The sequence below is a fragment of the Gorilla gorilla genome, chromosome 13, assembly GCF_029281585.2.
Source record: "Gorilla gorilla gorilla isolate KB3781 chromosome 13, NHGRI_mGorGor1-v2.1_pri, whole genome shotgun sequence".
NCBI classification, from domain to species: Eukaryota; Metazoa; Chordata; class Mammalia; order Primates; family Hominidae; genus Gorilla; species Gorilla gorilla.
This window is the reverse complement of record NC_073237.2, coordinates 104,098,334-104,112,352: the sequence shown is the minus strand read 5'-3', so window position 1 is coordinate 104,112,352 and position 14,019 is coordinate 104,098,334.

Sequence of the window (14,019 nt, the reverse complement as noted above, 5' to 3'; positions counted from 1 at the left end):
GCCACAGAAAATGGAAGGTTTTACAAAGAAAGAATATGATGAATACTTCCCATATTCTGAATTCCTGTCATCATTGTTCTAATGAAGGTTTAGCCATGACTTAAAATCTGGTTAAACTAAAGCATTGTTGAGCACCAGTGGGATGTAGCAATGTGACTGCAGGTACTTCAGAATGCTCTTAAGAACTCACTGGACCTTGCTGCCCAGGAATACAGTCCACCTCGAATACAGGCAAGAGCATTGCTCCTGGGACAGGAAGATAAGACGGCTTTAAAGGCTCTCAGTCCCTTTTGGAATATGTGTGGGTATTAGTTTTTCAGGGCTGCTGTGACAGAGTGCCACGACTGGATGGCTTAAACCATGAACATGTATTTCTCTGTCAATTCTGAAGGCTTGAACCCAGCCACTGATATTCTTTGCTGGAATTGCCTTGAAGAGGAGATATGAGGATTGACTTAATAAATAATCTCAATGATGATTTTTAAAGGAGCTCTCTGACTTGGGGGTTGAGAGCCATTGAGTTCTATGATGCTCTATTAAGCCCCTCGGTGCTCTGGCCTCAGCAACATTGAAATAAAATGATCATGGAATTCCCCAAGACTTATAGCTCCCATGACGGATTCTATCCCCCCTTAGCTTTTTGGACTTTGGAGGCTACAGTGTGGGGGAAAAGGTGGCAGAGAGGCATCAGTGTGGGCCAGCATCAGCAGAGGCAGAAACAAAAGTGGGGCATACCCACATTTGGAAAGCCTAGAGTGTTCAGCAGAAACACAGCATTGTTTAAGGGTGACAAAGAAATATTAAAGTCAACTCAAGAATGTTTTAGACAAACTTGAAAAGGCTTCTAGAAGGATATTCTTTTTTTTTTCTTTTTTCTTTTTTGAGACAGAGTCTCACTCTGTTGCCCAGGCTGGAGCGCAGTGGTGCGATCTCGACTCACTGCAACCTCTGCCTCCCTGGTTCAAGCAATTCTACTGCCTCAGCCTCCCGAGTAGCTGGGATTACAGGCCCACACCACCATGCCCGGCTAATTTTTTTTATATTTTTAGTAGAGACGGGGTTTCACTATGTTGGCCAGGCTTATCTCAAACTCCTGACCTCAGGTGATCTGCCCGCCTCGGGCTCCCAGAGTGCTAGGATTACAGGTGGGAGCCACTGTACCTGGCCTAGAAGGAGATTCTTGAGCTCCAATGGAAATAAAGTTCTTACACTATCTATATAGTTTCTTTTTTCTTTTTTCTGATGAGATGAAATCTGAACTCTATTGCATGCTTTCATGACTTATCCTCAGCCAGTCCCTCTAGGCTCATATTTCCCTAAAACCTGGGCACTAGCTTGACATTCCCTAAATGGATCTCATGACTTAGCACGTCCATGGCTTTGTAGACGCTCTCTTTCCCGCTGGGGTACCTCTCTGACTTCCGTGCCTACAGAAGGGAGAGCTGCTGAGGCCCTGAGCATCTAAGGCCCCAGCTCACATGCCATCCCAAAGAGCCCTCTGTTACACTTCATTATGATCACTTTCTGTATTTTCTTCATTTGTTTATTAAAGTCATTGGATTATTTATTCAGCCATTAAATATTTATTGACTGCTGACTATGGGCCAGGGACTGTGTATAACATGCAATGGCTGGAGACAATGAGCGGATGGATTGTTCTGTGAATTCTCAGGTGGAAGAGTGTTTGAGCTTGCGCATAAAGGGCCAAAGGACCTAACTTGGGTTCCAGGGAAGTAAAACAAAGGACAGTTACAGATGCCATGCCCACATTCCATGGCAGGGAGACTTTGAGGGCCCTGTGTCATGACAGCATGATAGCCGCTGGTTCCCTGGTCAGTCTTCCCTTTCTGCACGGACCACTGCAGCCAAGATATGCAGAGGCCCTCGTTGGGATGGGAGGCTCACATCCTCAGCACTGAGTCCAGGAACGGAACAGAAGGCATCTCTGGGCCCAGCCTGTCCCCATCTGCAATAGTGGCCACACCAGGTGGCCTAAAGAGGAACACAAAACCTCTGGGAGCAACCTCCTTATCCTCCCATGGGAAGCCCCCCTATATATCCCTTACTAAGGGATTCCAGAGCACCCACTGCTCTGCCTTTTCACATCAGGCAAGTGTCACAATGTGGCTGTGGCAGGTTCCCTTTCCTGAACCCAGTTCCATGTTAGAGACAGCTCAGGTCCAAAAGCACCAGGGAAAATTACTCATTCCTTAGCCTTGTCAGGCCCCTCTGTGTTTCTGTTAGATTAGAAGAACTTTTATTTCCTCCTTGCCCCTCTATTTTTGATAGCATATACTTCCTCTATTTGCTGCCCCAATAGTTCAAGCCACCTCCGCCCCCACATATCACTTCCACAAGAGAAATAAGCAGAGGTAAATGCACCACTTCTTCCTCAGGTCCCCACAGGGCTCTGCCCTTCCTCCCACTATCACAAATCCCCAGCTCTTGGGATTGTCAGGGCCCCTTGGGACTGTGAGCTTCCCAGGACAAGGCCGCTGCCTGCTTTATTTCTATCCTATAAGCAGAGCGTGGTGCATAGTAGATATGTGTTTATTAGATATCAATAGGATATAATGAAAGTTGGCTATGCCTTTGTGTTTTGATACTTACCTTGATTTCTTAAAGTGTCTCTGGGTGAATATGCATGGAAAAAGTATGTCCTACATATTCTGTTGCCGTTCTTCCTAAGCTGCAGAATTTCCTATTTCCAGACCTATGTTCGGATGAATGAACTGTTGCACAATAATGATGACAATAATAATAATTTTAAAAAGAATCACAGAAAGGCAAGCCTGGAACATCTCTTAGAAATCAGCTCAACCAAGCCCTATGACCAGATGGATCTTTACACCAGAGGTCTTGTAGTAAGTTTCCGGCAGACATGGAAGAAAGTGCAAATCTCCAGTCCCTCAGGCACGGCCTTCCCTCCACACACCTCCTCTTTATATAATCCTCTGTGCAGGATGTGCAGCATATATAGGGGCTGGGTGGGGTGGAGGGGCTTTAGCTGGATGCTCAGCCAAATCAAGAGGTAAGGCCTGCGTACAAGGCCCTTGCGACTTCTTTTATGGAGGGGCCATCACTGAAGTAATGCTGACACCCACTCTGGGTCCAGCTCACTGTATATTTGCCTATCTGGTGGCTCCTAGCACAAACTTTCCCTCTGCACTGACCTCCTTCCTTGAAAAGCTCTCCTCCTCCCTCAAAGGACTGAGCCAATGTCAAGGCCACGTTTGCTACTCAGTTCTTGCTCTGGAGAGGCTCTCTGCCTAGGCTTAGGGTACAGTCCCTCTATACCTTCTGACCTACAGGCTCAGCAGTGCCCAGATTCACCAGTGATTCTATGCAGGATGCATGCTATTCCCATCAGGACCAAATGTTTGCAAAAGACATCTGAAAAAATGTCAGGAGCACATTATCAGAAGGCTTGGTTTTGACAGCCTCTTTGCTTCACTGCCCCAGGGCCACCCCAAGTGAGTGCTTCCTTCTGCCCAAGGAGGCAGAAAGAAACCTGAAGTTCCTGAGGGGAGTTTAGCCACAAATGCAGGAGGAACACTTTCTTCACTGATATTTCAAGATGATTTCACAATCAGTAAACCACCAGCCACATGCAATCACTGGTTGAGAAGCAAAAAGTGCAAGAGTTTGGATTGGAGGAGCATGTATGTGTGAGCATGTGTGTGTGTGCATATTAAAACACAAAGTAACAGAATTTGAAAGAAATTCAGACAGCCAATAAAATTCCTTGTGATGGCAGTATGGGTTTAGGCCAAAAGAACATGTCTGGGGCAGGGAGAAGAGAGGCTTGTTCAAGTCAAGAGCTTTTGTTAAAATCATCAGATATGAAAAAAAAGATATCCCCAATGCAAGCACAAAATGTCATATGCAAGCACAAAATGTTATATGCAGGCACAGAATTGTGTTTCTTAAACACAAATAAGTAAATTAATTAATAATTAAATAAGTAAAAAATTTGTAAAAAATAAGAAAAAAATTGTAAAAAAAATAAGTAAATTAAATTAAAGGAAACTCTGGGAATGGTACTGTTATCACCTTCTACATTTAATACTTTTGGGTGCTATGATGTCACAAATTGAAAGAGGAAGATTTTACCAAGGCAACAAGACCATAATTAACAAAGAGTTTTTTATTTGTTTGTTTGTTTGCTTATTTATATCAACTCTTTGCTAAAGGAAAAATATACTTCTAAAGTAGAATTGCAAATAAAATATAGAACACTCAGACACAATTTGAATTTCAGAGATACAACAAATATTCTTAAGTATAAGTATGTCCCAAATATTGCATGGGATATACTTATACTAAAATAAAAATAAAAATAAAAAAATAAAAAGACTTTGTTGTGTATCTAAAATTCAAATTTAAATAAGAGTGCTGCATTTTCACTTGCTGAATCTGGCAACCTTATTGACAGGCCTCCAGCCAGTACACATGAGTACTTTATTTTGGAAGAATGCAACAATCTCCACCCCTCCCTCAACATTCACAGAACGCCAGCCTGGAAGCTTATCCAGTTCAGTGTTCTCATTATTTTATTTATTTATTTATTTAGCCAGAGTCTTGCTCTGTCGCCAGGCTGGAGTGCAGTGGTGCGATCTCAGCTCACTGCAACCTCCACCTCCTGCGTTCAAGCAATTCTCCTGCCACAGCCTCCCGAGTATCTGGGACTACAGGTGCGCCCCACCACACCCAGCTAATTTTTGTATTTTTAGTAGAGATGGGGTTTCACCATGTTGGCCAGGATGGTCTTGATCTCTTGACCTTGTGATCTGCCCACCTCGGACTTCCAAAGTGTTGGGATTATAGGTGCGAGCCACGGCGCCCGGCCAGTGTCTTCGTCTTATAGATTAAAAAAACTGAAGTCAGAGAGAAGTAACTTGCTCAAAGTCACACAAGGATTCAGTGGTACAATAAGAATAAAAACTCTCTCATTGCCCCAGTTGGGTTTGCCGTAAATGACAAAGAGGCCCAAGTTACTGTAAGAGCCTTCGCCCAGGATGATTCAAAGTTCAAACAACTCCAGAGTTGGATATAGGTGGATACAGATCTAAGGTGCTTGGGCCTATTCACTTGAAAGTGTTAGTTAAAAGTTCAGGAATCATGAATTGCAATAATGAAATAATACATGAAATCCACCGTATAAAATAAATTAAAACTGTAACTGCTTTGGTTGAATCAAGGTTAGGGTGCAGGCCTCTTGGCCCTCTCTTTTTCTACTAAAGCATCCCAAAATTATCTTCATGGGTTGTCTTGAGTTTCATCAAGTATCATGGAACCACCACTAATGTGATAGAACAAGCAGCAGCTTTGGATACGGAAACTCAAATACTAACTTCTCTGAGTCTCAATTTCCTCATCACTCAGAGAAAATAACAATTACTAATATCACCATGAAATGGCATGCAATAATACATAAGTGCTCTGGATGCTGCAGTGCAAGGTAGCAGCAGGAGTTCATCCAGGTGTTTACTTTTGTGCAAATGAAAAAGAATTATTCAATTCTACTGAGAAACCAATTTCTCTTTCATTTTTTATTATTACTCTTCTTGATCTTAAGGGTGAATTGCGACAGGTCCACTGAAGCTTCTGGTAATGGATTCTAAAGTGCTGAGCAGTCAGATTACGACCAAAGCGTCTGTGAAGGCTGCTCAGGGAGAAAAAGTTACAGCAAATCTTTGGCCTTCTTTCCAGGTAGCTGGGACTACATTCCTTGCCCAGAAACCTCAGTTGCTGTAACCCCTGGAACCTCCAGTATCTCAGAAGAGGCTGGGAAAAGTCTAAAGCTCTTGGCTTCTGGGCAGACATTTGGACGTCCTAAAAACACCTGATATATAACTGAAGTCTGGGCCTGCTCTAAGGTTACCCTCTGGCCAATCTGTCAGGGGTGGGCTTGCCCAGAGCCATATCAGAAGTTCCGTGCTTGCTGCAATTATCTACTCCCCAGATCACCATCTGGCCATGCTCTCCTTTTGCACTGCCCCATGTTGAGATCTTATGGACATTTTCCTCCTTCATTTCAATTCAACATTTGTCATCCCCAAGTAGTCTAGATCCTAGGTTCTTGCTTCCTAGAAAAACAACCCATGGCCCTAGGGAAAACCTGAGAAGCAGGAACCTGGGGGAGTTGACATGGACTCATAGGTAGACTCTTTGTGCATCCTCTGTAAGTCAAGTCTCCTCTTTGATCTTTGGTTTCTATGAAAGAGTATAGACTCTCAAGGAGATTGGGGGAACTGAAAGATGATGGGCAAATACAGAATGACCTGTAAAACACCACTCAGATGTGAGATGTATATTTCTACCAGTAGTGCTGGGCTTTAATCAACTCTGTATTCTCCCATCCTTATGCCTAATACAAAATAACTGATCAATAAACACTTGGTGGTCTTATTAAAGTGAATTCCTGATACTCTTCAGAAGAAAGCATTTATCGGCATACACAAAAAAATTATTGGCATTTCAAATCTTCTGCCTGTTTGATACTTTGAATAATGAGATCCATCCCCTTGCAAGAGCCTAGGAGACACATTCTTCTAAATGGAGGGTTTACCTGGTTACAAGTCCTTCTCTGGTGCTGGTTTTCTGGTACACGTGAGTAAAACATGAGGACTGTATTTTACTTGGCAGCATAAATGATAAGGACAGGACCAGTGTAGCTCAGTCTTCAGTGTGACTGGGAGGAGCTGTAAATGTGCATGGATTTAATCCTCCTCAACAGATCAATTAGCCAAACTTTGTCACGCTGAGAAGCAAATAAATAAATCTAGAAGCCTCTATTGAAAACATGATGCCCTGGTCCCTTAAGTCTTAAACGTCTAATGAAGCCGTTCCTTATATACAAAGAATCCTTAAGTGTTATTCTCAGAGGAACATTTGCACTCAAGGGCAAGTATAAATAATACTGCTTTGGCATTTAAAACTTTCCAGTGCACCAAGGACCCAAAGATCTGCTCTTTACAGACATACTTTTAGACGTGGGATGGAAGCGTTCACGAGGAAACTTTAAGGCAGGGCCATGTGAGATAATTATTTGCAAATTCCTTGAATTTTGAGGTTGAGGAACTAGACTGGCAAGAAATATCACTCCTTTAGAAAAAGTTGTGAAACAAAAGGAGAAATAAAGAACATGGAGAAACCTTGGTCTTGTGCAAGCATTGCAATTTGAGACTCCCCTTAAACTGTGCTAAGGGGGTCTGTATTCCCCTAGTTCCATCTGACAGGCCTGGAGTATCACCCCATTCTCTCCAGAGATCCCAGGCTAATCCTGAACAAAAGACACTTGACCTAGAACTGAAAGCCTGTCCAGGACCACTGCTGGCAATGCCACCTCCTTGCACTTTTCTTAGAGTTTGGAGAGAGTTTTCTCATCCATGAGGCTCAATTGCTTCTCTCTGTCACCCTGGGAAAAAATATATTACCATGCCCATACCACCAAAAAGAAGACCAGCCATAGCCTGCCTGTGCAAGAAGTGGGGAAAAGCCCATTTGCAATTATGAAATAATATTTAAACTACTAGGGATAAACGGAGTGAAGAAATTTCCTGTCACATTTATGCTTTTGGAAAACAGACTTTCCAGAGAGTAAGCAGAACCAAAACTAAGTATTAATTGCCTAATAGCCACAGTTTTAACTGGATGGAATTTAATGAGTTGCCCAAATTGAGCATGCCTTTTTTTAGGCAAAAGGACTGAAAATTGTCATTTTGATTTGTTTTTCTCAACCAGTTCTAGTCTTTTCATTAATCTTTATTAACGGGATGGGTAGGAAATGGAAATGGAAAGCAAAGAGGATGCTTGAATTCCTTAGAATTAGAGAAATGTGACATGTAAATAAAAGCTCCCCCACTATCCATCTCAACTCCTACTAAAGTCTGTCTTGTTTAGGCAATAGAGTCATTTTTCTCTATTAAGCCGGGCTGCATTGAAAATGTCAGCATGGAATTAGAGCCACTGTGGGCAAAGCTGCATTGTGAGTACCTGCAAATAAACTGCTTTGACCTCAGGTGCTTTTTTTTCTACTTAGAATAGAATGGAGAGGCTGTGCCATTTGCTGTACCAATGTGGGCACGTATTCATGGTGTACACTTCCCCAGAACTTCAGAATAACTGAAGTGCTTACCCAACCCCTGGTTTTACAGATGAGGAAATGTGACTTCAGAGGGTGGAAGGTCTTGACTGGGGTCATTCAGACCATGGCAACTGTGGGCCAGAATTTAAGGCTGCACTTCTAGCTCATATGGTGGTGCGTATGGTGTGGGGGGGGTGTGTGTGTGAGTCTCAAGGTGAGGCTGAAGCCAGAAAAGGATTCCTCAGGGGTGACACCTAAGCTGGGTGTGAAATGGTGAGCAGGAATTACAAAGGTAGGGCAGGGTCGGGGTAGGAAATTTACTGCAAGAGAATAGCAGTGGCAAAGAGTGAGAAGGCTAGCGTTTGAAAGAATTGCAAGTTCAATTTGGAAATGACTAGAGATTGGGAGGGAGGAGGGCAGGAGCCAGATCATAAACCTTCACATGTATTCTAACCACCTCTACCTCCTTCATGCGAGCTTCTGGCTCCTGAAGAGTGCAGACAAATCCCCACCAGCTGTCCATCCTCATGCTGGGAAACTCACTGCCCAGTCCCTTGGAGTCAGCTGCCTCCTGGCACCAACACCTCTCAGATCTCTAGCTCCATCTGAACCAAATCTCCTTCTTGACGTCTCCACCCACTTCTCTCCATCTGCTCTTTTGTAGGAGAAGGACATGCTACCAGATATCTAGGGTCAAAGAGGACAGGGAAGAGAAAAAGAAGAAAATGGGGAGGGAGACACTGGGGAGACCAGTGGGGCAAGAAGGAGGTCTGTGCACTCCCATCTGGTTAAGTGACTCACGCCTTGGAGGAGCGGTCCCAGCAGACACTGGGGACCCTCTTCCCCTTCAACATTTTCCTTACTCACCAGCAGGGTGGGAGCCAAGGGAACCAAATAAGCTTCAGGCCTATCAAAACTGACGTGGGGAGCAAGACTGAAGTTTGTGGGATTCTTTTCTAGGCTTGTCGGCTGCTCCAACTCAGCCCTATAATACTGCCCTCCACCCCCACCCCAATGCAAGCAAGATGGTCACAACACACTAAGATATGTGTTCAGTACTTGTATCATTGGGTTTGTGTTACTGGTGAAAGATACAAGGAGCTCTCTAGAGTTGATGGCTGCTTCAGAGTGTGACCCTTTATAGAAGCAAAAATAGTCGTGTCCTCATACGTGAATAACAGCACTGTCTTTTTTCACTGTCTTCAATAATTTGAAAAATTTGAGTGGAAGACATTTGATTGCTTTGGAAGAAAGTTACAAAATACCTGTAATTGCACTGGCTTCATCCATTGCTAGAGGGGGCTAGTGCTGGCTCTCAAAAGCTCAATGTGCCTATCTCTTCTCAACTTAATGGTGAATGATGTCAACTTAGTCGCTTGAAGACAGCCACAATAGGAGCATTTACACCATGGGTGTAAAACGGCAAATACTTCAAATCATTTTTGGAGGGTTGGGGAAGGGTGGGAGGGTATGAGCCATCATGACATTTGTTTGATCTCACTCCTGGGCAGAAGTACACAAAGCCAACACTCAGAACAGAAAACTGAATTCTTTGCACAGATGAAGTGCAGAATTATATTACTCTGGAAGGAACTAAAAAGTAAGAAACACCACACCTTTAATGAGCACTCTTCTGATGACTTTAGAACAAACACAAATCTTTTTTTTTTTTTTCCTTTTGGTCCAGGACAGGGATTCTTTCCAGAGTACAATGATAAGAGAGACCTGAATTTAGAATCAGAAACCATGGGGTTATGTCTGAGCTTTACTATTGATTAGATAAATGTGCTCTGCGTTAGTCTTTTTGTTTTTGTTTTTTTTGAGTTGGAGTCTCACTTTGCTGTCCAGGCTGGAATGCAATGGTGCGATCTCAGCTCACTGCAACCTCCACCTCCTGGGTTCAAGGGATTCTCCTGCCTCAGCCTCCTGTAGCTGAGATTACAAGCATGCACCACCATGCCCATCTAATTTTGTATTTTTAGTAGAGACAGGGTTTCACCATGTTGGTCAGGCTGGTCTTGAACTCCTGACCTCAGGTGATCCGCCTGCCTCGGCCTCCCAAGGTGCTAGGATTACAGGCGTGAGCAACCGCACCCAGCCTGGGTTAATCTTTGAATTTTAGTTTCTACATCTCTAAAAATGAGGTTGACAAACGACTTCCCACTTTATGAGGCTAGAACTAAATAATAGACATGAAATATAAAACTCTAAGAAAACATCAGATAATAAGATGAATCACAGAAGCTGGAAAATGTGAGAACCATCTCACAAACCAAATGAAGAGCTCCTCTCTTAAGGGGAATTGCATTCCTCCAGGTGGATTTAACATTTCTCCATTATTAACCTGGTACTTTCATCTGCATGAGCTGTTGTAATCTGGGCCAGCTCCACAGAAGAGCTGTGAAACAGTCTTGGGCAGGTGAAGAGGCTGCATCACCCTCCTTGCCCTCTCTGCTGGTGATGCTGGCGATGACTCTCTTAGGCACCATCACAGCCTGATGTTGGCAAGGATGGCAGCTCTAGAAACTTCCAGCTGCAACATGCTTAATCACTGGGGACTCTTTAGATTCATTAAGAAACAAATCTAACTGTGCTGTGAACACAACATTTTCTTTCTCTAAGATCTCTAGAGAAAGAAGTGTCTGCTGCAGTGTTCCGGTTTTATTGCTGCATAGCAAATCACTCCAACACTTAGTGACTTGGAATAACCATTTTTATACGCTAATTCGGTGGGTTAGAGATTTGCAAAGGGAACAGGTTTTACCCTATTCCTCAATGTCTGAAACCTCTTCTGGGAAAACTCAAAGACTAGGGAAGACAAAGCAGACAGGGACTGGAGGCATCTGTAAGTACATTCACTCACGTACTGGCTTCCAGGAGGGACCTCATTCCACAGCTGAGGTTGTCATCCAGAGAACCTGCACATGGCCTCTCTATGTGGCCTGGGCTTCCCCACAGCATGGCAGCCTCAGGCTTCTTCAGTGTCAGCTCTGAGCTCCAAAGGCAAATGTTGCAGCCACAAAGGCAGAAGCCCCCTCCAATCCCTATTCCTGATCTTGATGATCTAGCCTCAGAAGTCACTCAGTGTCACTTTCACAGCATTCTGTTTCTTCCAAGCAAGCTGGGAGCCCTGCCCAGGTTCAAGAGGAGAGAATTAGACTCCACTTCTTGATGGGAAAGTGCCAAGGTTCCAGAAAAACATGTGGAATGGGTGGTATTATTGCTGCCATTCTTGGAAAATAGTCTCCCACAAGTAGCAGCAGATATTTCTCACTTGAGGCCTTCAGCTTTCTACCCATATAAAGAGAATAGATACAGCTGCTATGTCTGGCCCAGGCCTTTTTCATAGAGGTTTGCTCTTTTCTAAGCCCAAGATTGGATCAGGTAAATTATTCCCTCATGTTTTTTCCATTAAAAACATTTTGTAAGCACCCTGGGGGCCAAAGTCAGGACTTGCTTATCTGGAGCCTCCCATCCATATGCTGCTCCTGGCACAGAACAGGACTCAGAAATATGGAATTATTGAATGGGATTATTAGGTTATTCAGATTCTTATAGAATACAATGATGATTTGAATTAGCATTTATATAGTGCTTATTAATGCAGGTACTGTTGTGTTTAGAGATATTAACTCATTTAATCCTCCAAGGAGCATTAAGAGGTGGGAGCTAATATTATCCCCATTTTACAGACAAAAAAGTCAAAGCAGACAGGTTTAATGACTTGACCAACATCAGGTAACTAATGTTAAATTATGTTTTGACTAAAGCTGCCTCCTTACATATTTTAAGTTCAGCGCAAAGGTTTCTCCATATATCCTGAACTGTACAGAACTGGATGTGGGCCGGGCACGGTGGCTCACACCTGTAATTCCAGCACTTTGGGAGGCCAAGGCACGCAGATCACGAGGCCAAGAGTTTGAGACCAGCCCGACCAACGTGGTGAAACCCCATCTCTCCTAAAAATACAAATATTAGCTGGGTGTGGTGGCGGGCACCTTTAATTCTAGCTACTCAGGAGGCTGAGATAGGAGACTTGCTTGAACCACGGAGTTGGAGGTTGCAGTGAGCTGAGATCGCGCCACTGTACTCTAGCCTAGGTGACAGGGCAAGACTCCATCTCAAAACAAACAAACAAACAAACAAACAAAAACGGATGTGTAAACAGACTGTAACCTATTCTTGTACTAATTAACTAATTAGAGTTTCAGCCAATCCAAGGCAGCCAATTGTTTAAACTGTGTTCAAATAAGACAAGACATCCAGCTGTAACCCATCCAGCTGTTTCTGTACCTTACTTCCATTTTCTGTGCATGACTTTCCTTCTTCTGTCCATAAATATTATCCAACGATGGGGCAGCTCCAGAGTTACTCTGAACTTATTCTGGTTCTGGGAACTTCTCGATTCATGAATTCTTCTTTGCTCAATTAAACTATGCTAAATTTAATTTGTCTAAAGTTTTTCTTTCAACAGATGGCATCAGAAGTAGGGTTTGAAGTAGAACTTCCAGCGACCCCTGAGAGCATCGAGTGACCAAGCGAGGTGCTCACTGGGCCCACTGTGTCCATCGCTCTCTCACAGCAGCTGGGAATGTTAAGTTCTCTCTTGGATTTTGAGGCGCCACAGATTTGTGTTTTGAGCTATTTGAGTTTGTTTGAGCAAATTTTGTATCCAAACCGGGTTCAGTATTCCCAGCAGAAATTGGCCTGGCTCTAGAATGAGATTGGATCTGGTAATTAACTAGATTGGATCCAGTTAGAGGCCTAGGTGTCTGACTGGGTCACACAAAAACTGGTAGTAAATGACAATCCTGCAGAAAATGCCTTGGGAACTCTAGCATTCAGAAATTTGCAGAGATTTTGTCTCCATACATCCCAAACTGTACATAACTGAATGTGTAAACCTAAGTGTCCATCAGTGAATAAATGAATCAAAAAATATATACAGGCTGGGTGCAGTGGCTCATGCCTGTAATCCTAGCACTTTGGGAGGCCGAGGGGGGCAGATCACAAGGTCAGGAGATTAAGACCATCCTGGCCAACATGGTGAAACCCCATCTCTACTAAAAATACAAAAATTAGCTGGGTATGATGGTGCATGCCTGTAATCCCAGCTACTCAGGAGGCTGAGGCAGGAGAATCGCTTGAACCAGGTAGTCGGAGGTTGCAGTGAGCCGAGATCATGCCACTGCATTCCAGCCTGGTGACAGAGTGAGACTCTGTCTTAAAAAATATATACATACACATATATATATCTTTCTAATATATATTAAGATATATACTAATATGGCTTTGGCCTGGTAGTTTGGGAAGGCAAGCAATGAAGGCACTGACTCATTTTTATCTTCACAGTCACCCCTCAAGGCCAGAACTGTTAATATTCCCATTTTGCTAATATGGGAAGTGAGGCATACTGAGTTTTAAGTAAGTTTCTCAAAGTCACACATAAAGTAACCTATTCTTGTACGAATTATAGTTTCAGCCAATTCAAGGCAGCCAAATGTTTAACCTGTGTTCAAATAAGGCAGACATCCAGCTGTAACCAATCCTTTTTCTTGTGTGCTTAGGTAGGAATGAATTATTGGCTAAGTTGATCAAAGGGATCTGAAAGCCAAAGCCAAGATTCAATGTAAAAATAATGAGACAGCCAGGTGGGAAGGAGTCCTCAGAGAAACTCCAGCCGGCCTGCACACTGGGAGGAGTGCACACTGAGTTGGAGCCACAGAAGTTCACACGGTTTGCAGCCGGGAGGAGCCTGGCCCTTCCTCTTCCTGTATGGAACCTGGGATTCAAACTGCAAGGCAGGAAGCGCACCAGCAGGGACTCTGGCTTTGCTGAGGGCCCGTTTCCCATTCTTTCCCTTTTCACCCAGTAAAACCCTGCCTTACTCACCCTTCAAATTGTCTGCAGGCCTAATCTTTTGTGGCCAT